Below are 26414 nucleotides of genomic sequence, written 5' to 3' on the forward strand. Positions count from 1 at the left end.
GACTAGGGCGAGTAAATGAGCTCTGGTCAGAGTAAGTGTTTCCCAACAATATTGATTTATTTGGTCCTAAATATTTAAAAACATTTTATAAATAGCTTTTCCACACTGCATATGTAGGGGAAAAAAGAGGTGTTAACTTGACCCAATTGCAGTGAGTGTGGGGCTAACACCCTGTCTGTGTATCTCACACCAGCCACTAGCTTTGTTTTCATCCTGTCACTTTATTCATATTTCTTTCATATGTCACACTGACAGCATGAACAAAGATTAGAACACCATGATTGGCTCCCAGTCAACCATTTTGGATGGAAACGTGCCTTCAATATGGCGAAACACGTTGGTTAAGACTAGGGATTTGAATGACACTGTTTTCTTCCGGGACACCCCGTCTCTTCTTGAGAAACCTAGGGTGCTCTCTCTCAGAGAGGTTATCTTGCCGGCCACGGCGTAGGACTGCCGAGCAGTCCTCAGCGTGTGTGCTGAGCAGCCATGTGGCAGCCCACTGGTCAGCGGGGAGGTAAAGTAACACTGAGTAGCGGGGAGGGAAGGCTGAGTTGAGGTCCCCCTTCCACTGTTCATTGGTTGTGGCCTTGGGCCAGCCACTGGGATTCTTTGTGCTGGTGTAAAGTGAGACAGTCTATCTGATCTTGTCTACCTGTCTTGAGGGTGGCTGCAGGTGTCAAATAGGTAGTTAGGCGTGAAAGCATTTTGAAAAGTTAAAAAAAAGATTGTATGACTGTGGAGGCTGATTATGAGTACCATGGTCCCTGAGAATCCTTGATGTGAAAAAGGAGAAGAGTAGACTTTGTGAAGGAGGGAGGTGTCTAGCTAACACTCTTTGAAAATGTCAGTTGTAGCTGTTCGTAATGAGAGTAGTCAGCTTTCAGTTGCAACGGATCTAATTATTTCCACGCGGGTTTATCTGATCACAGGGGAGATGGTAGTTCCCTCCATCCTCTTTCTGGAGGACTTGGGACCACTTCCCAGTCCACTTAATTAGAGGAATAAAACTCCCGAGTAGGGTTTACTATTGGTTAACAACGCCATGAAGACTTGGTTGGCAGTTAGTTTTCGGTTTATGTAAAATGCTAATTTTCCGTGTGCTAAGCTATTAGTTCAAAAAATTGAGTGCTGGCCAAAGAGAGGCACTATTGCAGAGCCAGCAAGAACACTCCTTGCTCATTCACACCGCGGAGGGTGCCAGGACTTGGCTCCTGTCTGTGCAGCTCCAATATGCCTTTCTTCTCATCAAGTTAGGATTAATTAGGTAATTCTGGAGAAGTACTTCGAGCACATTGGAAAACAGAACTAAATCAAGCAATCAAATATCTGTTTCCTGCCTGTTACATGTCCTTGTTCTGTGCGATAGAATTTATAATTAGTTAATCCTCTCTTCACAGAGTTCACGGGGTGTCTGAGGAAACAGGACTAACATACCACCCCCCCATTAAATTAAAATATGTTTAATTTAAAATAAGGACTCAGAAATGGGGGGGGCGAGTATGGGTTGGTCTGGTTATGCTTCATGCTGGCGGCTGGTGGGGGGGTCTGAGTGGAGCCTTGAAGGTTGACAGAGGATCTGATATGAACCCTTATCTCCTTCCTTTAGAGAGCACACCGCTCCCTTTGGGTTCAGTTAGTGGTTATAGGTGTCGTCTCCTTGGTCCAGGAACAAGCATTTATTGTTTTCCCACCACACGCCTGACCTCTGGAAAGGCAAAGAAAAAAAGGAGTCAGTGTTTCATGAAAGGCTGATTTTAGTCTCTCTCAGGTAGGTAGCAAGCTGCGAACTTCAGAAGACAGAGCACACACATGGTTCTGGGCTCGTGGGACAGGAGTTCATAGAGGGGCACAACGCGCTATGGGGTCTCCAAGCAGTGGTCAGGTGAAGGCATCAGATTTTCTGTAAAATTTTGCTCAAAAATCATCTCCTTCAGAAAGAAAATGTAGGACTTCATCAGACAGATGGCATGGGGAAATTCAACTCAATTCAAGAAACACGTGTTGACTACTTACTATGTACAAGGAATTGTGCTGGGTGTCAGGGGAGGGAAAAGCATCACCATCATCATCCTTGTCGTCATCGTTATCGTCAATCTTGCTGTATTCGGGGCACATAACTTTACATGTACTATTTCATTTCCTCTCAAACAGCCCTATGAGACAGGTATTTATTATTATCCCTATTTAGATGAAGCATTCAACCTTTAGAGAGTTTAGAGAACTCACCCTTTCAAACTTAGCAAGGAATTGAACTTGGAATAGAACCTGGATCTGTGAGCCCCAAGTGTCCACAATCTCAACCAGTACTCTGGTCACATTACTCAGAGAGCACCTAGAAAAGGAGATGTGTAAGCAGATACTTTCAGTACAAGCCAATAGGGCAGTGTATGTAAAGGTAGAAGGACTCCTCTCAGGTGCAGAAGTCCTCTCTCTCCCCTTCCTCCCCTCCCCCTTCTTCTTCTCTTTTCCCTCCTCCTCCTTTTTCTCCTTCTCCTTCTCCATGAGCGATTAAAATACTTCTAGAGTGTTTCTACCTTTGCAAAGACATGGAAAGATATCTACCCTAATGGTAGTATTCACTACTGGCAAATCATTTCATGTTAGCATATTAAATGATTTGATTCTGTGGTAGCGCGTTCCCTTTGAGTTTTGATACCAAGAATTCTGAACAGCTCAACAGTTTTGGTGGAAGATTGACTATTAACATTTTATTTACTTGTTTTGATAACCTGTGATGCTAAGTGAGCCAAATCTCTTCATTACTCCGAGTTTTGAAATTCTGAAATCCTTTAGAATTGTTTGGTTAAAACTCCTATTTTTTCTTTTAGTTCATTAGCTTACCAAATGAGCCAAAATGAAGGGAAAACAAAAATAAAATTTCAGTCCAACCTAGGAAGTTATTTATGGTTAACATATTGTTATCTTTTCTCTCTTCTCTGTCTCGGTCTCTTTCTTTTTCAGAGGGTTATGAACATAGCCAGCATTTTTTTTTTTTTGCCTGAGTGTTAGATCCTCTCAAGCTTTTTTGGGATCTGTATTAGGTGCCGATTGTCATAATAAAATGATACGAAATACCGGAGAATAAACAAGGAAACCATGAGTTAGCTTTTCAGAACTGGTGATAGGCGGTGGCTTACAGGCATTATCCAGCTTGCACATAACTGGTGCCTGTCCACTTGGGTAGCCACTGACCGTGCTGGCTGTGGATGGCTCTGGAACGCTGCGGACAAGCGGGGGAGGGGAAGCATTCCTTCTTCACTAGCTCCCTTTCCATCGCATCTCACAGGATGAACTGCTTCAAAGAAATAGCATAACTGGAGGTTAGGTGCCTCCACTGGCCCACAGTGGCCCATACCGTACGGCGCAAAAGTGGAGACTTTTCCTTCTAGTGGTATTAGTAACACTGTACTTCATCCGTGGGGCATCGGCCTTTCACTGCATGCCTCGGGACCAGTGTGATGTCCTTGTTTTTGTGGGGAGGTGAGCCTTGAGTTCCAAAGCCTTGCCTGGTAAACTAAACTGCTGGAACACAAACTCTTTGTAAGTTGGGCAGCCCCTAAACTTTAAAAACTTAAGTGAGGTGAAAGCCCCCTTAGGAGAGAAAGTTTTTAAACTTATTATTTTCACATGATGTTGTAGCAAGTGTTTCTTGTTTTCAGGCTGTGGCAGAAACGGCGCACTGCTTTGAGTACTTTCCATCAGGAGTCTATGGACTTCATAAAGCTGGGGAAATTGTTCTTCAAATGGAATTTTGAGGGGAAGCCTTCATAGAAAAGAGAGCAAAACAGGGCCATTGTAGCTTTAGCAAGGGGAGGGGGTGTTTCCCCTGCTTCTCCCCACCCTCCCCCTCTAGGGCCTTGGGATGAATGTCTTAGGAAGCCTCGGGCCTCTGTAGGTCAGAGTTCTGAAAAGCACTGCTGAAAGACAAAACATTAGCTAGCTTTCCCACTTGGTTGTTTATGTGATTGGCTTAGCTGTTTGCAATCCTCCTGAAAATAATGGAGAATTGGGGCTCCCTGGGTTCTTAAATGGAGTGTGTGTGATTTATGAGTGCTGATAAGATGAAATTGAAAATTGTGATGGATCGAATACAGATTATTCTGGAATCTTGAGTTTTCATTTTGTAATCTATGTTCATTCTTTCTTTTTTTTTTTTGCGGTACGCGGGCCTCTCACTGTCGTGGCCTCTCCCGTTGCGGGGCACAGGCTCCGGTCGCGCAGGCTCAGCGGCCATGGCTCACGGGCCCAGCCGCTCCGCGGCATGTGGGATCCTCCCGGACCGGGGCATGAACCTGTGTGCCCTGCATCGGCAGGCGGACTCTCAACCATTACGCCACCAGAGAAGCCCTATGTTAATTCTTTTTTAATCTTCCACGTTTCTCTGGGGGCATAAAAAACATGGCGCACAGGGAACAGGATATATGACAGTAGTAAGGTGAGAAGTTGACATGGTTTTTTTATAGGGAAATGTAATAGTTACACATATCTGCGGGAGGAATGAAGACACATGTCTAATATAAACCTCTGGAAGGTCACGGAGGTAGGGCTGTGACCAGCATTCCCTTCCTGGCTTGCCCTAGGTACCTTTCTGTACCTCCTCATTCTGTCTTCCATTTTCAGGGTTTTTTTCTCTCTGTTCTCTGTCATCTAACCAGCCAGTATGGTGTTCAGTTATTACCTAAAGCAGGACTCCTCTCAGGTGGCAGTTGCTTTTGAATAAGGTATCACCGAGGACTGACTTCCTTCAAAGCAACAGATCCATGACGAGGGAACATCAGTAATTGTCTAAAGATGACTGGAGAGCTCCTTTGGAGAGCATCCTCTGTGTATGTGTCACATCTCATCCCAACCCGATCATAAATTTGACCTGAATTTCATTTGCCACCCGGAGCCAATGATATGCCAAATTCTGTGCTAGATATTGGGGATGCTGTAGTGAGCAAAATCATATAAACCTTCACTCTCAGGGGATTTATGGTCTAGTGGGGGAGAGGGCGATAATAAAAAATTAACGAACATAGGCAAAATTGCAACTGTGACAAGAGCTGCAGAGAGCTGTGTGTATCTTAATTATGTTTAAAAACATTTTCAGGGAGTTGGAGGCCTGAGTGCTTTTCTGCAGACAGGTACATAATGGGATCTCAGAGTGGCCTGCTGCATCCTGCCCAGCTGTGGATCCCATTTCTAAATGCATATCTTTTTTCTCCCGATTTCCCGATCTTAGCTGACGAGTCTTTGCTCCTTGCTGGGTCCTCTTACCGTCCCTTATCTCACGCGACTACCTCATACTTCTAAACAGGAAGACTGTCTCTCCAGATAGTTTTTCGTTGGTCATTCTTATATTCCGCTGATCTCGGACAAGAAGCCTTTCATATTTGCTTTTTAATTTTCCATCTTCTTTGAACCTAATTTTGGCAGCTTTATAGTTCGCATCTTTTGATTTTTCACCATTTGATGCCGTATTTTGATCCAAGGGTGATGCTTCTTATTTCTCACAATAAGCGCTTTCTCATGTATGTAAAGGTAAAAGTTCACAGGGAGAAGCTTCAGCATGTTTCTTTTCAAGGTTTTGAGGCAGTGAAAGTGATGAGAGATTATGTTTCACATCTAGGAAGGGCTGAATGTGAATAAGTACTTCAAAGGAGAAATATTAATTCACTTGATGTGGCACATTTCTTCCAGGGAACAGAACATGCTGTGCAGATGTTAACTCTAACCCCCACCATCTCCCACAAGTCAGGTTGTTTTTCTGTTTTTACTTCTGGATAAAATGATGTAAGAGGCAAAAATGTCAGGAGTGACAGACAGCAAAATAACCAAGATGTTTTGATTTGCTGTGTCATGATGGAGTTTTAGAGCCTTTCATCACGGGGGCCTGGTTTTCTACTCCTAACCCTTCTGAAATGACCCATATTCTTTCCATCTGTTCTCGGAGTCCCAGCAGAGTGGTTCTTTGGTGCCCTCCCAGCTCATCCTGCCTCCCTGCCCATCGTGCCCACAGCCGGTGGTAGAGGGTGGAGGTGCTGTAGTCTGGGTGGGCAGGCCACGGGCTACTTGTTATTATTCTGTGGGCCACAGCCAGATTACTCGTCCTTTTAATCAGGCACTTGAATATATAGCCTGTCAATTTTTTGTGGCTCTGGGGTCATGGATATAACAGCTGTGATGAAGAGACTATTTTAAAAATATGAAATTAATGTGTTTTTCATCTTTCTCATCTATAAATCATGTTCTGCTTTACCACCTCACACTTATGGCTCCAGAGAAGGGAGAAGAGTGAACCCCACTTTGAGAAGGAGGGAATATGGTCCCAGGTGAAGGGGACGCCTATCCTTCCTTCTGGCTATGGTAACTTGTAGAAAAAAGGCAGGAAAAAATCAGAGACTGAAACGTGCCCCTGCCCCGTCTCTTCCGGTGGAAATCTCTCATTGGGAAGATGGGGGAGGCATGGCAGGTCAGTGGAGAGCAGCGAGAAGCAGAGACGACCACCGCACGAGGCATCCTGCCGGCCCCTGCCAGCTCCTTGGTGTGCCTGCGGGCAGGGAGAGAACCGGAGTTTAGTCCCTCATGTGGCGCAGAAGGGGTCAGACATTCCGGCGCAGAGGCAGTAGAGCGATGCTGAGGGTGCTCGCTGAGTAGCTGGCTGGGGCAGTGCCACCGAGGAATAATGGGCCCCGGGAGCCAGGGGTGGTGAGCAGCAGGGAGGAGCGGTGGGACCTCGGCGAGAGGTGCCCTTCTGAGCCGGGGGAGAAGGCACTGTGAGGGCACCAGCCAGAGGCTTCGTCAGGGATTCCAATAGGGGCCCAGCGAGCGTGAGGACAGGGAGAGGCCACCGAGGTCAGACGAGCTGGAGGAGAGAATGAGGGAACGTGGGCCTGGGTCCAGCGCTTCACCCTTGCTTCCCTCCGAGGTCACTGCCTCAGCGTGGAATCAGGCAACGAAACCAAATTTATAGTACAATATCGGATTCAGAAAAGTCCTCTTGGTAGTAGCCAGCAGCACACAGTAGGTCTGATTAGTGCGCTGAATCTTTCAACTCCTGTCAAGTACCTGTGTTTTCTTTTGCCAGAAATTATTTGGTCTAATTATCATTTCGTGTTATCTCAGAACTTTGCTTATAGCGTCCGCTGTCTTCAGGAGGACCTCCCGCCGGAGTTCTCCATGGGCCTGTACAGATGGAAACTGGCTCGAGAAATTCTGTGCAGAAAGATGACTATGATAGCTTCATTCTTTAAAAAAGCTTCCATTTGCAACAGTCATTGTGTTGTGTTCTTTTTTGTTTTGTTTTGTTTTGTTTTTTTGCGGTACGCGGGCCTCTCACTGTTGTGGCCTCTCCCATTGCGGAGCACAGGCTCCGGACGCGCAGGCCCAGCGGCCGTGGCTCACGGGCCCAGCTGCCCCGCGGCATGTGGGATCTTCCCGGACCGGGGCACGAACCCGTGTCCCCTGCATCGGCAGGCGGACTTTCAACCACTGCGCCACCAGGGAAGCCCTGGAAGTTGTGTTCTGAAATGAGATCTCTACTTAAGCTTCTGAAAATATTGGTTGTACTTTTTAAAGGGTGAGGAGAGCAATTAGAATTTCCCTCCCTTCCTTCATCCCTCCTCAGCTCTCTTGATTTCTGGTGAAGTCAAGGATGAGGATGATAGTAAATCAGAAATTAAGGTGACACAAACTTGATCCTAACTAGTAGGGAAGTCAAAGCTCCGTTTGACTGACACTCGGAGTTCCCATTTATATGAAATTGGCTTTATTTCAAGGGAATCTATAATCTGCAGATATCTTCTAAGGGAAGTTGAACAAGCTACAGATTTAGCTTCCTAAGCGTGCGGTACTTTTAGAGCCCAAGCAACTAAATATACCAAATTTCACATTACTTAAACCAAAGATGTGAAGAATAGCGAAACCAAGGTTCCTATCCTATTTTTAATTAAACAAACAATCTTAGAGCCCTTATACAGATTTTTTTCTTTATCTCTAGAATGGCTATAATGCTTATAAATTATTAAAATTAAAATGAAAGTACATCTTAACTGTGTTTCTTCTATGTACTTTGCAAGATTTCCTTAGAATTGGATAATCTCCAAGGCTCTGAGAGAACTTTTCATTCTAGAAGATTTTATTCTCTACAGGAATATCGCTTAAAGTTTTAGGTATGTATATATACTGTATATATATTTACATATAATACATATAAAATGTATGTGTGTATATGCATGTAACGCACATTGTACATATATGTTTACACATGTATATACATCTGTGTATAATATCCAGATACACACATACATATATTTATATATATACATACATATAATAATATAATAAAGCTAACTTGCAGAGATAATGTTCAGAAAATAGTCTCCTTGAAAATCTGAAAGACTGAGAAAACGTGAAGTATCTTTTCTCTTTTGTTATCGATGGCTAAGTATGATTTAATTCACTGCCGGACACTGAAGCAGCTGGACCATTTGCAATCTTAGTTCCCATCATGTAAATTAGCTCTGCAGTTCCTGTGTCTTTTAGTCATTCCATATGTTTTAGGAAATAGCTAAGGTGAAAAAGTGTAACAGAGATGGTATTATTTCTGGAAGTGAGGTAATGAGGTCTTTTTCAAAATATCACCTATTCCAGAGGGCAGAATACTCATTTCACAATATAACGAGCAGAGACGTCGTTAAAGCTTTACCTGTTTTGATGGGCCTTACTCTCTCTGTAGTTTCTTAATTAATTTAATGTTTTTTTAATAGCTGTTTTCTTTATCCTTTGTTTAAATTTTAAACTAGAAGCTAGAGATCTGATTAATGTAACAGTTATTACTTAATAACCAGGCTAAGCAATTGTCAGGACTATATTTATACCATTTGATGATGAGGGTGATAATGTATGAAATGAGGTAGAAACAAAGAAAATAATTTCATGAAAATCAGGAGTCTTATGGGAATGAAGAATTAGATACTTTATGGCAAAGCAGACAGATGCTTTTCGAAGTTTTTCTTGACATTAATTACAAATCAAGAAAAATCAAGGTGTTTTTGATTTCAGACCTTTACTAGCAAAGAAATCTCATTTAAGGACCCACATGTACTTCTTGTAATTTAATTCTGTATAACGCTGCTTCAATTACTTATTGGTTTAATCTACATTTACTGAATACCTCCTTTGGCCAGATACTGCCTGCTCTTGGGGTGAAGGTGTGTGTGGACAGAAGCCAGCAGCGTTGGGGAGGAACACGACCTCTGACTTAGAGGTGTTTATTGAGTTTCCTCAAAAGATATTCTCCCCAATTCTGCAAACAGTTATTTTTTTCTGTGCTCTATGTAGCTTTCCCCTCTCATTCCCCGCTGAAATGTTTACCCGTTCTGCGAATGGAAGCCCAGAATGACTCTCTTTCCCTTTACATAGATCAAATACCAGCTGCTCTGAGAAACTATGTATTGGGGAAGAAATGATCTTTTAACTGGTTTTGGAAGTAACTCCCCAGCACCCGTGCCCTTTTGTAAACTTTTTGTAGAGTTTGCTCCTTCTTAAGGTAATGTGGATTAAATGTTTTTGATTGTTTCATGGACACAGGAAAACTTCTCCAATAAAATCCACTTTTTTTTGGGGGGGGGTTATCATCAGGAGAATTAAATCATGTCATCAGCAATGTCCCAATCCTCTTGTTATCCTGCAGACTCCTCACCCTTTTTGGGTCATGGACCCCTTTGGAAGTTTGATGAAAGCCATTGAACTTCTCCTTTGGAAAAGGTACAAAAGCAAAAATATGCCAACTTTAGAATATAATTGCAGGGAGTTCATGGGTCAGCAAAGGTCATCAGAGTCCCAGGTTTTAGAAGGTGTGGTCAGGTCAGCCAGTGGGAGGAGCAGAGAAAAATAGGCTGAACTTAGAGGTTTAGCAGAGGCTAGAGGATTGGCACAGAGGTTATGGATTCCCTGCCTTCTAAGCACAAATTCATCTTGATTAAAATATTAACTGTCTTGGAAACGTGAAATGTTACTGCCTTAAAGAAGGCAATCTAGCGACAACTGTTAAACCTTAGAAATACACGTCTTCTTTGATCCAGCAGTTCCACTCCTGGAGATTTCTCCTGTAGAAACAGAAATATCAGCATATAAGGCACATGGGCAAGGATCTCTAGGTCAGCATTGTTTGTAGCAGCAAAAAACTGGAAACTGAATGAAAGCCCATCAACAAATAGTAGAATAAATTATGATAACCCAGACCACAGAATATTATGCAGCCATTAAAAAGAATGAGATAGAGGTAAACCAGATGCCTTTGGGATGTCCATGTGGTATTACTCAGTGAGAAATTTAGATACAGAAAAGTGTATAAATTACAAAACTCTCCCTCTGTGCATGTGTGTGCATATCTATGTATTTGCATATGTCTGATTAAGATTATATGTGTGGGGAGAAAAATATGAAGTAGTATGCACTAGGGTGTTAGCGTTTATTTGTTCTGGGGGCTTATCCATGGTGAGCCAAACAAAGGGGAAAAATGGTTAAAATAATTTAAAAGATGTCTATGATGGGATGAATGCATTTTAATGCAATTAGCTATTTATCTATCTCTATTTATTATCTATGTATTGGTGGGTATATGTGAGAAGAAAGAAAACAATGACTTAGAGACATAATTGCTTGTATGTATTTAGCATTCCATTCTTTTACTTCTTTCACAGCCAGTAACACTGCGGCTTCTCAGTTCAGTCTTGTGGGGCTAACTAGGCCAATATGGCCAGGCTGCAATCTCCCTGCTGACTTATTAGGTGGATTTCCTGTGACTCACTGCTCTAAAGTTATTTAGCCTTTAGCAAATGTTCGTTGGATGTCTATTTTATGTCATGTACTAGGCTTTGTGCTGGGAAGACTCAAAGAACTAAGGGGTGTGTGTGTGTGTGTGTGTATGTGTGTGTGTGTGTGTGTGTGTGTGTACACAGCTCAGGGACTGTTTGCAGCTGCATTTGGACTTCCTCCCCCCAATCTGTCATTTATCTGCTTGTGGGTGTGTAGGGTCGAGAGCATAGGTGCTGCTCTCATGTCAGGAAGAACCTAAGAATTTGGAGTGGGATCTTGACGTTCCTTCTCTTTGTTCCATTAAATGACCTACTGCCTAATTCTCCAACTTTTCCTCAGAGATGCCTGAAGACCTCTAGAGAGGATAGTACTGAAAGGACAAAGATGTATGAGGTGCTTCCTGTAGATCATTGTCTCTCAAAATTGTGGTTTCCCACATCATAGTTACCTGGTGTGCATGTGGAAAATGCTTATTTGTGGAGCTGGCCCCAGACTCACTAAGAGGGAGGCCTAGAAATCCACAGCGTTACTAAGTGCCCCATGTAAGTCTCACACACGTTAATGTTTGAGAGCCAGTTCCATCAAATTTTGCTTCAAATAATGAGCCCTCCTGGCGTCTTTCCCCAGAATTTTACCAAGACTTTTCCATACCCTTGGACTTCTTTCCCACGTGGTTGTGGAAAGCTTAGATATTGTGCCATGTGGAAATTGGTCCCCATTCACTGGTTTCTCATTCAGAAGGACTGACCTCCGTCTGTCAGGCAGGATACTTGGAGTCGTGTGTTACTGCCAGGCTTCTGAAAGCTTATGCCACTGTTTAGGATGCAAGTCCAGGGAACACAGACAGGAGAAGGGATGCTTTAATTCAGTTTTACGACATTTAGGTATTTGACTCAGCAGATACTCTTACAGACATTTTTCTAATATCAAAATGGCTTTTTATTTTCCTCTTTTTGTTCATTAGTGAGGTCTGCATTTTAGAGGAGATTTTATGAAGAGAAACTTTCAGACCATAGTGTCACTACCGAACACACACAATTTCATTCTGAATGTAAAGAAATCAATGTAGATCAGAAAAAGACTAGAATGGTTTGAAAAATCAACAATCTGATGGTCAAATTCAAATGTCTTTAATGTAACAGAGTCAGTATGTACATACACACAAGAGAGAATTTCAGGTTACAATGCATTTTGTTGTTTGTAATGACGGGAGTAAAACCACGATTTGCACACGTGATGTAAATGTTTTGGAATTCTTGATTCTTTGGGCTACTTCTGGTTTATTTATAAATATTCGTAATAGAATCAAGAACTGAAAGTGTTTTTCAGATATCTAGGATTTATCCCTTTACTCAGGGTTTCTTCCCCAGTCCTTTTATCTAAAATGTCAAAATAACTGAAGCAAAGGCTAGTTCATATGAAAAGCAGAACTGAGCGACTGATTTCCTACATTCCTCATGTGATTGTACCTGTATAGACAACAACCTTAGTACTGTTCTGATTAGAAAGGCCTTGTCTGAGAACCTTTTATCTCCACAGCAGGATATATACAATCCGAGTCGATGCTAGAAACCCACGACTTCACCCCTCAACCAATAATCATCGATTGAGTAGAGTTGGTTTCGGGGCTATGTATTAGATACCACGAGGCACACAGAAGAAGAGTCGTACTTTCTGCCTCTGAAGAACAATCTAATTCAGAAGGTAGTTCACATGTGCACGCGCTGACATGGTTCCGTAACAACAGGTTCTTTCAACAAATACTAGGGAAGACAACATAAAGAAGTGATGGTGGAACAGGGGAGGTGTTGGAGAGCAGGCACATGACACTAGAGAGACAGCTGAACAGGAGCAAGACGCGAGGAAGCCATGAGCGTAACCCATGAAGCTGTCTCCATCCGAAAGTCATCAGCTGGAGGGTGTGGGCAGTCGGTCAGGGGAGTCTGTGCTCTGGAGGGTGGAGAGGCTTTGGAACGAAATGATGAGGTCCTCAATCAGGGTAGTGAAAAAGCTGTTGAAGAATCATTGTCTAGGGATTTTATGAAATGCAAAGCTTGGAGAAATGAAAGAACTCCAGTGTGAGGAAGTGAGGAGGCTGAATCAGGATCGTGGCTGTGAAAATAGGGAAGCAAAACTTAGTGTTACTTTTGGAGAAAATTGGATATTAGGGGTAAGTTGGGGGAAAAAAATAAAGTCATATAATGAAAATATTTGTGAAGGTATTAAACACATCAATCTTAGACACTTAATTAATTTATTTTTGCTGTGTTGGGTCTTCATTTCTGTGCGAGGGCTTTCTCTAGTTGTGGCAAGCGGGAGCTACTCTTCATCGTGGTGCGTGGGCCTCTCACTATCGCGGCCTCTCTTGTTGCAGAGCACAGGCTTCAGATGTGCAGGCTCAGTACTTGTGGCTCATGGGCCTAGTTGCTCCGCGGCATGTGGGATCCTCCCAGACCAGGGCTCAAACCCGTGTCCCCTGCATTAGCAGGCAGATTCTCAACCACTGCGCCACCAGGGAAGCCCCATGAGAAACTTTAAATTAGAGGGGAAACAGTGACTAGTGGTGGGGAATAAACCTGATTAATTGACTTTTAAATTTTAAATTGTGGATTTTTGGTCTTCAGAAATTCATTTGTGTCATAAACTATCATTGAATAGACCTTTGACATGGTAAATATTCTATGGTTTAGAATAACTTCTTAGGCTTTCATTCAGTAGGTGGTAAATAAGTGCTGGATGACAAATTCTGGTATTTATCTTGCAAGGTAATCTGCAATTCTATGAGACAGTGTTTTCCTGCCTGGGACACAAAGCTCTGCTACAATTATTTGTGAATAACTTTTTATAACTCATGTTCTAAGACTATTGTAAATTGCCATTTAAAAGAACAATGTTTCATCACCATAAAAAAACCTCCCTCCTTCCTACATCAGGGGTATTTTCCTCTTGTCTAAAAAATACATACTTCTTTTTAGAAGTCTGCATTTACACTGAGCTGGTACTTTTCTTCTCTGGAAAGGAAAAAAAAAAAAAAACACTTAGAAAAACCCAAGTAACCAAACAAATCACCTTGATTACTACCTACAGAGAAAAAGAGCTGGCTTTATTTTTTCTCTTGTGCATATTTTTAGATCAATCCATATATGAGAAATAGTTATGTTAGAAACTGTTTGGATATTTGGTGTAGTGGGTGTAGAGAATGGGTACATCAAATTGCTACCTAACAGAGCAAGGAAACGAGTTCATATTGTCTATTGGGAAACAAAGCGTATGACTATTAAAAAGAAAAAAAAAAAGACAGTGTTGAAAGAGTGTGTTGAGTTGCCAGGGACCGCTAAGCTTCTACAGTCTGTTCACGTGTGCAGTGCCGTTAGTCATCTATCTCCTAGTTGCTGACCAGAGGGCTTTACCAATAGTGGCACTATTTTCCCGGGTTTTTATTTCCCTGGAGTACCTGTGATAATGCTGTATGTTATGCTGCAAGTCATTTATTTTGGTAGACCTTGAAATTATGTCCACCTTACAACTTGGGAAACTTTGGGTAGGAAGAGTCTTCTGGCTGTGTTTCACCTTGCAGCTTCTTCGGCTCTCACTTGCTGCACGGGCTCTGAGCCTGTTCCGTGGAACGTGTGTATGACACGGGTGCCTGTTCCACTTCCTACGCGCCAGTCGTCCTCTTGTACCAAGTCGCCCTTCTCCCCATGGAATGTGGTGGCCAGGCGGTGTCAGCTTTCGGTCAGCTGGCTGGCCCTGGTGGGGTAGAACCTGGTGTCCAGGTCTGACTCCACACTTGCTTTTTCCTGACAGCCTTCCTCTCTATGACACCTTGCCCGTGACTTTCTGGAGAGAAAGTGGGATACATAGAAGCTAATAGGGGGATCCTTTGCGGGCTCTCCACCTCTCCCCTGTGCTTTCCCGAGCTTGTCCTCTGCCCTTTGCTCTCAACACAGACACCCATGCCCGTCTGACCACTGCTTTCCTCTTCTTCCTTGCACTTGGCTTTCCCTTCAGTGCATCAGCTTCCTTCCAAATCTTTGTCCGTCTTCCAAACGGCAGAGCATCCAGAAAGACTGGAGATACGTTTTCTGGTGTCCATGTGAAGCTTTTGCTTACTTAGATACATTTTGGGGGATATGACTTTCTTGTTTCAAGGGCCGTTTTTCTGTTAGCAGTAAGTATTTGACCCTTCCATCTCCAAATGTCTGGAGTTTAGATTTAAACAGATTCTAAATCCACTTGATTTTTTTTCTACAGCTATTTCACTCCCTCCTTTGCAAATGCTGATCCGCAGGTTACCTAGGAATGGCTTCTCCCTCTTCAGAGACCTCTGTCGTTTGCAAGGGATCAGCATCTTGCAGCCCTTTGCAGACAGGGAGAGTGATAGGCTTCGTCTGGCCAGGAAAAGTCACTTCTGACTGAGGACATAAGTAAAACGAAAATCTTCTGTAGTGCAACATCCAGCCGCTGAGTTAAACCACCTGCTTCAGCTGTAGCGTAGGGCCCCCTGTGTGGCCCTTCACATGCGTCACGCTAGGGCGAAACCAACACTTGACAGCAGAACGATAATAAATCTGTCGTGGTGGCCACAGTCCTCTTCGGCCCCCTCTGCCTAGTGGCCAGAGTCCTTTCTGAGTTAAGAGATTCACCAATGACGAGGATGGTGACGGCTGGCTTCCAAAATATAACAATTCATGGTCACAGTTAGAGCTTAATTTCCTTAAACCTTTCATCAGGGAAGGAAGCACTTCATAGTAAATGACTGTATTGCTTGCAATCATCTGCCCGCGGAGCCTTCATTATATTCCTTAGTCATTATGGCTTGCATCACATGATCTTTCCTCAAACATCAGGTGAACCAACAATGAAATTGCATTTCTTTGAATTAGAGTACAGATTATTATGGCAGAAAAGAGACATTGAAGGGGAAACGTTCATGTTTATGTTTGAATAAATGTGAAAGCTTAACGGCCTCAGAGGCAGTTAAAGCAGAGGTTGTAAGAGAACACAGAACCGTGGTACCTCATTGCTTTAGATGTATCTCTGAATGAGTGCGGGCAAAGCACTTTCACTTTCCAGTCCTGGGTGTATAAATCCTGGAACATGCAATCATTTGGTGTGTATTTCTCGTGCGGGTAGGAGAACACAGCATCACTGATAGTTCTTATTTTGATCTCCGGGCTCTAACACGCATTAGGCAATCAATCAATGATTATTGAAATAAAGTGGAAAAGTCTTTACTCAGAGAGGGTCCGCCTCCCCCATTTCTTGCCCACACACGTCTGGGCTTCTCCATGGCTTTTGTGTGGTTAACGCAGTCCTAGGATTGGGAACATTTTGGCGCTGCAGATGGGAATAAGCAGTTAAAACAAGAGCCTGGGAAAGAGAATTATTGCTTGCTTGGGCTTATTTATTTGGCTCTGAGCCCGGGCCTTACCTGACCTGCATATCCAGCATGATCCCTGGTTTCCAGATAGCCAACCTCGCCTTGCTGTCGGCTTCCAGACCCGGTCGTGAGTGTGATCGACTCCTGGGTCCATCCTTGTCATCCTGCCACCTCACCTTTGCCGCTGTTCTCCTTAACTATATGCTGGACAGATAGGAGTCACTTAGTGGAAAATAAAGTGATGCATTAAGTAACTAAATTGGGGCTAGTTACGGAATCAGATTGTGACTTTTACAGGGTATCCGAGTCGACATGTTGCAGAGTGCTAGAAGCAAAGCCAGTTGGATTTGGAATATAATGTGCAGAGAGATAGTATCATTGCTGTGTGCTTTATTATAATTTCTATTTTTCCTCACAGCCATCTGGTATGTTATATATTTGGTTATTCTGATGTCAAGTATGAGACCTAGATATAGCATTTTTATTATTCTACCATTCCTCCTGCCCTCTTTCAGCTGCACAATTCTTGTAGCAGTCAGAGCCTGTGGTTGCCAAATGCCCGTGTTGCAAGAGCCCCAGCAAGGATAGAGATCCTGTGTTTGTTTTCCCCGTAGATTACAGATGAATGAATTGAGCGAATGATTGGAGACAACGTGAGACATTATTTAGTGAGGGTTTATAATGAGCCAGGCATTGTGCTCAGGGCTTTTTGTAGAGTGTCTCAGCAAATCTTGATAACTTCCTTAGGTAGGCACGCTTATTCTCATCTTGTAGATGAGGAAGCTGTGGCTCAGAGAGGTTGAGTAAACCACCTGGGGTCACATAGCTAGTTGGGGCCCTTGCCAGCCGTTGGCCTCAGGTCCTTCTGACTCCAAAGCCTGAGCTGTTCCTTACCAGGCCAGGCTATCTCAGTGTAGCCGTTCTTATAAATGATATTTTTGTGATTTCAATACCATATCATAGCAGTGCAATGACATTTTAGGTTTAAAATTCTCCAAGTTCTCTTCATGAGGTTAAAATTTTTATATTTGGACTTTTAAAATGGTAATTTCTGGTAAATGTCTTATTATTTTATTTTATTTACTTTTGTGGTTATTTTGACACTCAGTCTGGTTTATATCATTCCTGGAGCCATTAAATACCTTTGTTTAAATTATGCAATAACTTTTTGTTTGCATGTTAGCGATTTTAGCCAGTTTAGTTATTAACAGCTCTGCTGTGTTGTTTGCTTTATCCATTTTAATTTGTGTTGAATAAATGTCCTCATGTTTTTTAAGCTTACTGATTTTTAAATTCTAATTCTACATAGGCTCCTACCTCATGCATCTAATTTTCTTTTTCTTTGCGGTACGCGGGCCTCTCGCTGCTGTGGCCTCTCCCGTTGTGGAGCACAGGCTCCGGATGCGCAGGCTCAGCGGCCATGGCTCACGGGCCCAGCCGCTCCGCGGCATGTGGGATCCTCCCGGACCGGGGCATGAACCCGCGTCCCCTGCATCGGCAGGCGGACTCTCAACCACTGCGCCACCAGGGAAGCCCCATGCATCTAATTTTTAAACTTTTATTTCTATACTTCTACTGATCAGAGTCTTGCCGTTTAATTTATTATAAAACCAATGAAAAAAGGGTAAATTATTCACATTTCAAAAACAGTTTTTAAAGTAGGTCTGATCATAGAAAATACCGAGTTATATCAGAAATCTGATTTTTGGTGTAGCTCTATTTCGCCGAATAATGGCGAGGAACTGGTTAAACACGTTAATGCGTAGTGTGTTGGAGACTTGGTCGCTACTCATAAATTCTTCGGGAGCTAATTTTTATTGGCAGAGATGTTTTCCATTTCATCACATCCTTTGTCTTTCTCTTCTGAGACAACTCCGGAACCCAGAGCACTCATTTACTCAACGGCTGCTGTGGTGCTGCTTCCAGGGGCTCCGAAGCATCAGAGCAGCTCGAGTTGTGGTTTCTGACTTGGCTCAGCACTAAGGAGAGAAGCACCCCTCGTTAGTGCCCGCTGAGTGGGGTCCACAGGGGAGCACTAGAGGTGCTCCGAGAGGAGCAAGATCACCGCTGTGGGCTGGGCAGGGTTCACTGGGCATATCCATTGTGTGCATGCCTGCATGCCTGTGAGCTTTGTCCTGGCTCTGCTGGTGCCAGAGAGGATTTAACATCACTCTCAATGGAAAACACTTAGAGGATATTTACGAGTATAATAAGAAAGGAAGCAAGGCCTTTTAGAGGAGGAAGCGTCTTAACGGAGGGAGACGGGCAGGGCCCAGGAAATTGTGGGTGGGGCTGGGAGTGTGATAGATGTACTCATTGATCATCAGTGGACCAGTGACCCTACAGAAAATCCAGGAGAGGTTAAGTCTGGGTGCAAAGCACCTGAAGAGCATGCTGAGGAGGTTGGGCTTTATCGTTAGGCGTGGGGGGCTGTCAGTTCTTGGGCAGGGGAGTGATTTGCTGAACGTGATGGTGGAGCAAGATTAATCCGGCAGCACAATGGATTGGATGGGGAGAGATTTGAAGTAGGTAGCCAAGTTAGGAAACGTCTGCTGTAATGAAAGTGCGTGATAATCAAGCAGATCGTCAAGGGAAAGTAGAGGAGAGGAGAGAGAACTCTGAAGAATGATTGTATGTGAGGGAAGAGGTGTCGGGCTCTAGAGTTCCTGTGGGAGGAGCTTCCAGTTGGCAAACCCGTTGGAAGTGGGAAGAGGCCCTTAGGCAGCGTGGCTGGATGCTGTGTTCACATAGCAAGTTGCTGTTTTTACTGAGATTGAGTGTTGATTTGGTGTGGTTTGCAGAAGTAGGGGGTTGTCTAATGGAGATTGTGGCCACTCCCCTCCCTACCCCGTATCCCCTTGGTGGTGCCACTGGGAGAGATGGAGTCCCGTGTGACCGAGGCCTTCCTTTGTGACTCTTAGGCCTGAGTAGCTGGGACTGTTGTCATGCCTGTGGTCAGGGGTAGATAATTCAGAGGCCCGTTGCCTCTGTAAACCCCACAACTGTAACGTTTGAATGAATAAAGGATTGAGAATGAGTGAGTTCAGGATTAGCATTGACTTGAAGAGTTCGGCGATTATCTAGGGGGAACTGACTTCCATACAGATGGATGAACAGTGACATTCGGGAGAAAGCCAATTATTGGTGACTAAAGCTTTCTAAAACCACGTTCAGTTGCAATATAAGAGGACTGAGTTTTGAAAAGAAAACGCTTATGACGCATGGGTAAGTTACATAAGTGTTATTAGAGTTATACATAATGAATTGTTAACCAGTTTGAACATTTGTTTTGCAAAGTGTCCAAGGCGATGATTGATTGCACACACATTTCAAAATTTGTTCTGGGGTTTACGGAGAGAGAAAGAGAGCCGAGAAGAATCTGAGTATTGAATTAGTATTGGGGATGACTGCTCTTTAAATTTCTTTAGCTTTGCCATTAGTCTTGATATTGAGTGATATAAAAAAAATATCCCTGTGAAACTTTGGGTGATGGTTTTAGGTGATCACTATGACACTTTTTAGAAGGCACCTTATGCAGTTAATGGCTTGGCTAGAAAGCTGACCCTTAGACAGTCTGACCCCCAGAGAGCCAGTGGAATGCGAAGGAAAGAGTAGGGGTTTTGGAGTGAGTTAAACTTGGGTTTCAACTTGTCTCTACCATGTAACACTGTGTGGTCTTGGACAAGTTTCTTACACTCTCATTTTCTTCATTTTAAAATGGTGATTTTCCTCTCTCTCTTCAAAGGTTACCATGAGGTTAGTGATGATATATGGAGCCAGCAGGCCCAGTATGGGTCTTGGCACAAAGCAGGCACCCAGCAAATGTTAACTATAGTCACTTTGTCTAGGATACTATATATTTTCATTTCGCTGTCCGTGGGGTGATACCTATCTCTTTTGAAAATGACAGCTGCTTTGCTTAATTGTGGAAGTGGGATGGGGCTGGTGAGCAAGAAAGCATTCTGGAAATAACATCCCTAAACCTTTTGAGGTGGCCTCATCTCCTGGAGAAAGCTCCCTCCTGACACTTGGTCCATATGGGGAACCTGTAAGGTAGAGTAAAAAGCATGGATTCAGATCTAGGTGAAAATACTGGCTGTCACTTGCTAGTTATGTGGCTTTGGGAAGTAATTTTTGAGTTTGTTTCTGCAACGTGTGGTACGATAACCACACGCATGGATGTTGAGAGAATCACACAGGATGACGTGAGCCTGAAGCACAGGAAGTCCAGTGGGGCTGGGCAGTAGGCTTGAGGGGAAAGGGTGTTAAAACAAAGCAAGAGCACCAGATTATGGGGGCAGCCTAGGGCATATTTAGGTGTTCCTGGTGCTATTACTTGCAAAGCTAAAAAAGCAAAAAGGGGGAAAAGGTATTACTTGCTCATCGTTTTAAAGCTTAATGAAATCCTGATTTATAAAAAAATAGTGAAATTACTTATTAGATAATTTATCATGGGTGCTTAAATAATCTATTAGCTTATGGAAAATATCTGAGGAGCAGCGGTAATTTGAGAGTTTAGAGAATGATAATAGTCTCAGGAGAGATTATTAGAGAAAAGGTAAATCAAATCAGTTACTTCTCATGACCTGGCTTATTCCTTTCAGTAAAGGAGTGTCTGCCTACTTTTTGGTGAGTTGTTGAATTAGTGGAATTTTAAGGAGGTAGTAAAAGAAATAAAATAAAAATAAGTAAAGTTATTTTTTTAATCCATAGAAACCTTTGACAGATCGTAAGTTATTTTAAATACGATTAAGGCACATCGGCTTCTTCTTGTGTATTGAATGGCTTAAACCAAGAGCAAGGTTTAAAATCAGACTATATTTTTGAGCAAATCAAACAGAAGTATATTCATGCTGAAAGGCATTCTGAACAGCAGGTCTCAGTTTTGTGTGAAGATATAGCAGTTTCGGTGTATTTGATGTAAAGTAGACTACTATGGGAAGGAAGGACCTTTAATGGCCTGGGTGTTCCCTACTAATTCTAAAGCTCTGGGCCATGATGGTGCAAGACAGTGATACATGAACTGATTTTGCATTGTTCCAGGGAAGGTTCGCCTAGAAGACTTAAACTCCCAAGGTTCATGCTGAGTGTGAATGGCCCACGGATGCCGTTAGGCTTGGCCGAGTTATGAGCCAGAGGGCGCTGTTGTCCAAGCAGGGATTAGTTGTGTAAAGGAAGCTGGCCATGGAGGGGGGAGTGCTCCCTTCTTAAGGTTAAAAATGGAAGCGCGTTTTTGTTTTGTTTTTTAAATATACTGTGAAGGAAAAAGAATTAGTACCACAAAGAGTAAGTGGGTTGAGACAGCAGTAAGAATTGCTGCTCACAGCATCTAGCCCATAGCTAGCCTTATCCACTCAGAGGTAATTATTTTCAAACTGAGCAGCATTTGCAGAGATAGCTCCCAAACAGCTGTGTCAGCTTTAGAATGTGTGAAAACTGCTCAAGAATAAACCGTAAAAGTACGTTGTGGAAATTAAAAAAAACAAAAAAACAAAACAGCTCAAGGATGTTTTGATATGTAAGGGTTATTAGCAACAGTTTACAAAAATATAGATGGAAAGTTGGGAATTCATTTCATTTCCGCAGCGTCTTCCTGTTTATCTTCCTGATAGATTTGTCTCCTCGGTTACCATAGCACTGCTCATTGGTATTCCTTAGCGTGCAGTGCTGCTGCGAATCCCTTCGCAATTGCACTGAGCTAGAGAATCTTTACTTTTCAGGCCTTGCTCAAGCGCAGGGGCCGTTTTTCTTCTGTGTGGCAGCTTTAATCTTGCACCGGAGTGACAGCTCCTGTCCTGCCCCTTTTGTCTCCGCTGGCAGGATGGTCAAGCAGCCGCCTTCACATCTGATGCAATTACTAATCCGTTTCCTTCCCAGGAAGGCAGTACTCGTGGTCCCCAGCCCTGGGGACTATAAATATTTTTTTTTCCTGATATCTGTGCTGCAGGCTCTGTCAGCCCAGTGATCCCCTGCGGTTACCAGGAGGTGCTGGGCATTTTTCAGAGGGGGAATAACCATTCCCTTTCAAGAACATTTTCCTTTTGCGTTTCCCTGTCCTGACTTTTGGCCTTTGTTTCAAAGGTGAGGGCTTCCCGGTGCCCTCAGGTCTCTCCAGCCCGAGATGAGTGTGTGTGGTTGGCCGTCAGGAGAGGTGTTTGTAAGTGAAGCACCACTTGCTCATTGCTTTGGAGTTTGGCTTCTTAGATTATGGCCAGTGAAACCAGTTATCTTGTATTGTGAATTTTGAAGGCCAAAGGACACTGAATTAGTTACGTTTGAATCCTCTTCCTATCTATCGATGACTGCAGTGATTTTGGGGGCTTGGATTAATGCATATTGTAGATGCAGTTACTCTTCTTGGATCCGGTAGATTAGATTCAGCGAAACACATCCCTCTGGAGATGTGTTAGCCATACTTTGCCTCTAGCTCCTCTTACATGGAGTCAGTTTCAAGTTCAAATACATTTCATCTGATAGATTGACTGCACGTGGAGGAACTAAAGAGAGCAATTAGGTATGACATCAAATAAATGACTCAGTGACAATGTATATTCCATTTAGGTCAGCACAGTTCAAAATGCGACAAAACATGATTTAGCTGGCTGGGCTGAAAGACAGTGTAAATGACTGGACAAGAAGAATCTGAGGTTTGCCTTCTGAGGTTAGGTAATTGGAGATATGTAATATTAATTGTGTTTGCTGTGAGACGATTCTGTTGTGAGATGGGTGCAGTTGTTTCTGTGGGTATTGTTTAATATGACAATGTGCTGGTCCAGTCTTTATGCAGAATGGGTATTGCTTTTGGCCAAGGTGAGGGCGGGTGGGTGAGTGATATGAGGCTGAAGCCTGTTAAACCATGATAAGCGAATATATTTTGCTTGAGAGTTCATTAGGGTGGCAGTGCCCCAGAGTAGGGAGTGGGCGACTTCTGTGGTTAATTGCAGTGTTTTCCTCCATTCTTCACCTCTCCCTTTTAGAATTGTACGCCCACATCTTTCCATGTGATTTTGTAGGAGCTTCCATTATAGGAGGTACTACTGCCCCATCGATGTTGGGCATGACCATGTGACTCATGTCAGTCGGTGGACTTAAGCAGACATGGTGCCCGCAGAGACCTTAGATGTGCTTCTGTGGTTGGCGTGGCCTCTGGTGCTCCTGCATCCACTATGGGAAGAATGCATTCTGGTTGGCTGCTGGCCTTAGGAAGACGAGGAGGCGTGTGGAACAGAAGTGAACCCCACCTGAAACCTGAAGCCAAGCAGACTGTGACTTGCAGACCTGTGAGCAAGAAAAATAAATGCTTAGGATCGTGAGCCACTGACTTTTGGGCGAGTTTGTTATGAAGCATAATTGTGGAAATAGCTAATAGATGTACATACTGAAAAAAAAAACAACCCTGCCTTTGTAAGAATTTCATTTGGGTTAACAAGCTCCTTTTACATTCAGATCCTCATTTCCACACCCTTCGTTAGGGAGTGGGTTATATCACTCATAACTTAGTGGTATCCTTTGGCTGCAATGCAGTGACGTCTTTTGCTGGTGAGATTTCATGACCAGAGGTTGCATGAATATATCCTCTTATATATTAATATAATTAGACACCCCTACTTAATTATGTATTGGGGGAACTTACATATTTTACAACTTTATGTAGGCTTTTTGATTGCTTTAAAAAGGAAATTTGAATGACTGAAAAATTCTGTAAAAGAGTTTTTAGTTGCATGTAATTAATTTCACTATAGTTTGGGAGAAAATAAGTTTAATAGACCATATTAGGTAGCTCAAAGAAGGTGAGGACAGGAGACACAGGTCTGGAGGCTAAGCTGATAGGGGCAGTGCTCTCAGAGTAAACCATGACTGTGTCAGCAAGGACCCTTTTATTTTTATATCTGCTGATGGGACCTCACAGCTTCTGCTGCCTTAATGGGCTACTGGACCCTAGAACCTCTGCCACTCATGTCCCTGCTGCCCTGAGTCTGGGAACCTGTGTCATCACCCTTATTAGAAAAGATTCTGCTTCCTCAAGTTCTCTTCTGAATGAAAGGCTTTTATGAGTACAGCTCATTGGTGGTGCCTAGATCACATGCCTGTATCCTAGCTGCAAGGGAGCCTGAGGAAGTGAGTTTATAGCTTCTACCTTAGGAAAGCAAGACTTGAAATGTGGAAAATCACTAAAACTTAGGTAGGTTGTTCAAAAGATACCAGGTAGTCATAAAGCTTGAAAAATGTCCATATAAATCCATAATATCTATTTTAAAACCAACCTTTAGTTACTGTTAATTAGTATAGTAACTTTAAAAAAGTGAAAATAAAGGTAGTGTATCCAATTAAAAATTTAAAAATATTTTTTGGCCATGCCATGGGGCATGCAGGATCTTACTTCCTCGGCCAGGGTTTGAACCTGCACCCCATGCAGTGGAAGTGTGCAGTCTTAACCACGGGGCCACCAGGGAAGTCCCATATCCAATTAAAAAAATAAAAGAGCACTAGTATAAAACAAAATTGCAAAAGTACCTCTGGCCTTATAGGCATGTATTTCTCAACTAGGCACTTTCTTTAAAATATCCCATAAAAACAAATATATCAAGTAGAAAAGTTTTTACGTCAAAATCTCATTGATTTAGATTCCACTTACTCAAAATTTGTGATAATCAGTTTGACTAAATTGGTTTATTAGTTTCACAATATGGCAGTGTTTATAACACTAAGTTAAAAAATTCTCAAACTTCAGAATCATCTATTTATGTACCATTCTATATACTTAATTTAACATTTTTCTTTTTCATCAAGCTGGTAGCATTGTTTGATTTCCTTTAGGGCTTGGCAGTCATAAATCTACCTTTAAAAATCTACTATATAAACTGTTCATTAAGTCAGTGACTCGATTCCTCGTTGAGAACTGTGGGCACAGATACAGAAAGGTTGGTAAGTTTTTTGGTGGGAAGATGGAGAAAATGAAGTTTTCTTCTGAGTAGTTCCACTTCCACAGTGAAGTGAAAAAGTTATCACTGAGAATAACTGGCCCAGGGACAGAGAAATTGTCAATAGAACAAAACAGAAGGCTCCCAGTTGGGGGAATGGCTGTAGGATGTTGGGGAGACAGAAGAGTGTGGAAATAGTTTTCCTGACTAGTGAGAAAGAGATGAACTTGGGACAAGTTATAAGGTTGCCAGCCACAGCGAGGGCCTAGTTGAAATGATCATATATTAAACTGAGATCAGAGAGCGTAGTTGTATGTTTGTCTCTACCACATTGGGCCTTTTGGGTGCAATGCAGAGTAGGCAAAGAGTTGGGTTTTTATGAGGGCTGGGTTTTGCTCGGAGAGTACATCAGAGGAAGAGAGGGGAAAAGTATTGGAGGGTAATTGCTGGGAAGAGATTGTAACAATGGGCCATAGAATCTAAGATACATGTAGAGGGCGTGAAGACGTGGAGAGTGGTGGACGGTAAGCAGTAGGTCAGTGGATTGGAAGTCCTGGTGAGGTCAGAGAATTGTTGGAGTTAAAGTATTGAAAAGAGTAGATGAAAAGTAAATGGTGCTGGTGATTGATGGAGAGGGTTGAAACAGACTTTGGAGGTAGCACAGCTGTTGTCATCGGGCTCCAGGCTCTGGCTCTGGTAAGTGGGAGGATGAGATGAGTGGAGGACAGAGAAGAGCTGGTCAGGGAGTTAGGAGCCAGAATGTTGAATGCACTGTATGAGTGACGTTGAGGTCCCTGATAATGTTGGCAGAGTGGAAGTAGAGGGTGGCGTAGTGAGCCAGTGGTTAAATGAGGCGGCATGTTGGTGTGTTAGCTGTAGAAAGGGTGCAGTGGGGGTGTCATCCAGCAGCATGTACCCCAAAAGAGCTGGGAGGGAGAGAAGAATAAAGGCCTGGAAGCAGCAGTGGGCAGTAATGGGGCCACTCAACCCAGCTTTGTGGGGCCTGGGAGAAAATATTGCCATCACTTGAGGAGCTTCATGGAAAACAGTGTCCGTAGGACATAGCCAGGGTTTGGTGAGAATGAATCCTGTGTATGCTAGTGGAAGCTAGCATGAGGAAGCAGTGATCTTCTTTATAGCTACGCCAATGACGATCCTCTAGATAGTGTATATACAATTGCAGCAGCATGGTATAGTACTTAGGAAAAATAGACTGATTTTTATCCATTTAATCAGCATTTAGTCCAACCAGTACCTTAAAAATGTAGTATCAGGAGCGAATTTTTAAATTAAAAATTAATAAT

The 26414-nt window shown here is 43.0% G+C and overlaps 1 protein-coding gene across 1 annotated transcript in view; it reads left to right on the forward strand.

Moving 5' to 3' along the window:
• Positions 1–26414, forward strand: part of NEBL (nebulette) — a 340919-nt gene that overhangs the window by 126698 nt on the left and 187807 nt on the right. The gene's annotated exons all lie outside the window — the stretch shown is intronic.

The sequence above is a fragment of the Phocoena sinus genome, chromosome 2 (genome assembly GCF_008692025.1).
Source record: "Phocoena sinus isolate mPhoSin1 chromosome 2, mPhoSin1.pri, whole genome shotgun sequence".
NCBI classification, from domain to species: Eukaryota; Metazoa; Chordata; class Mammalia; order Artiodactyla; family Phocoenidae; genus Phocoena; species Phocoena sinus.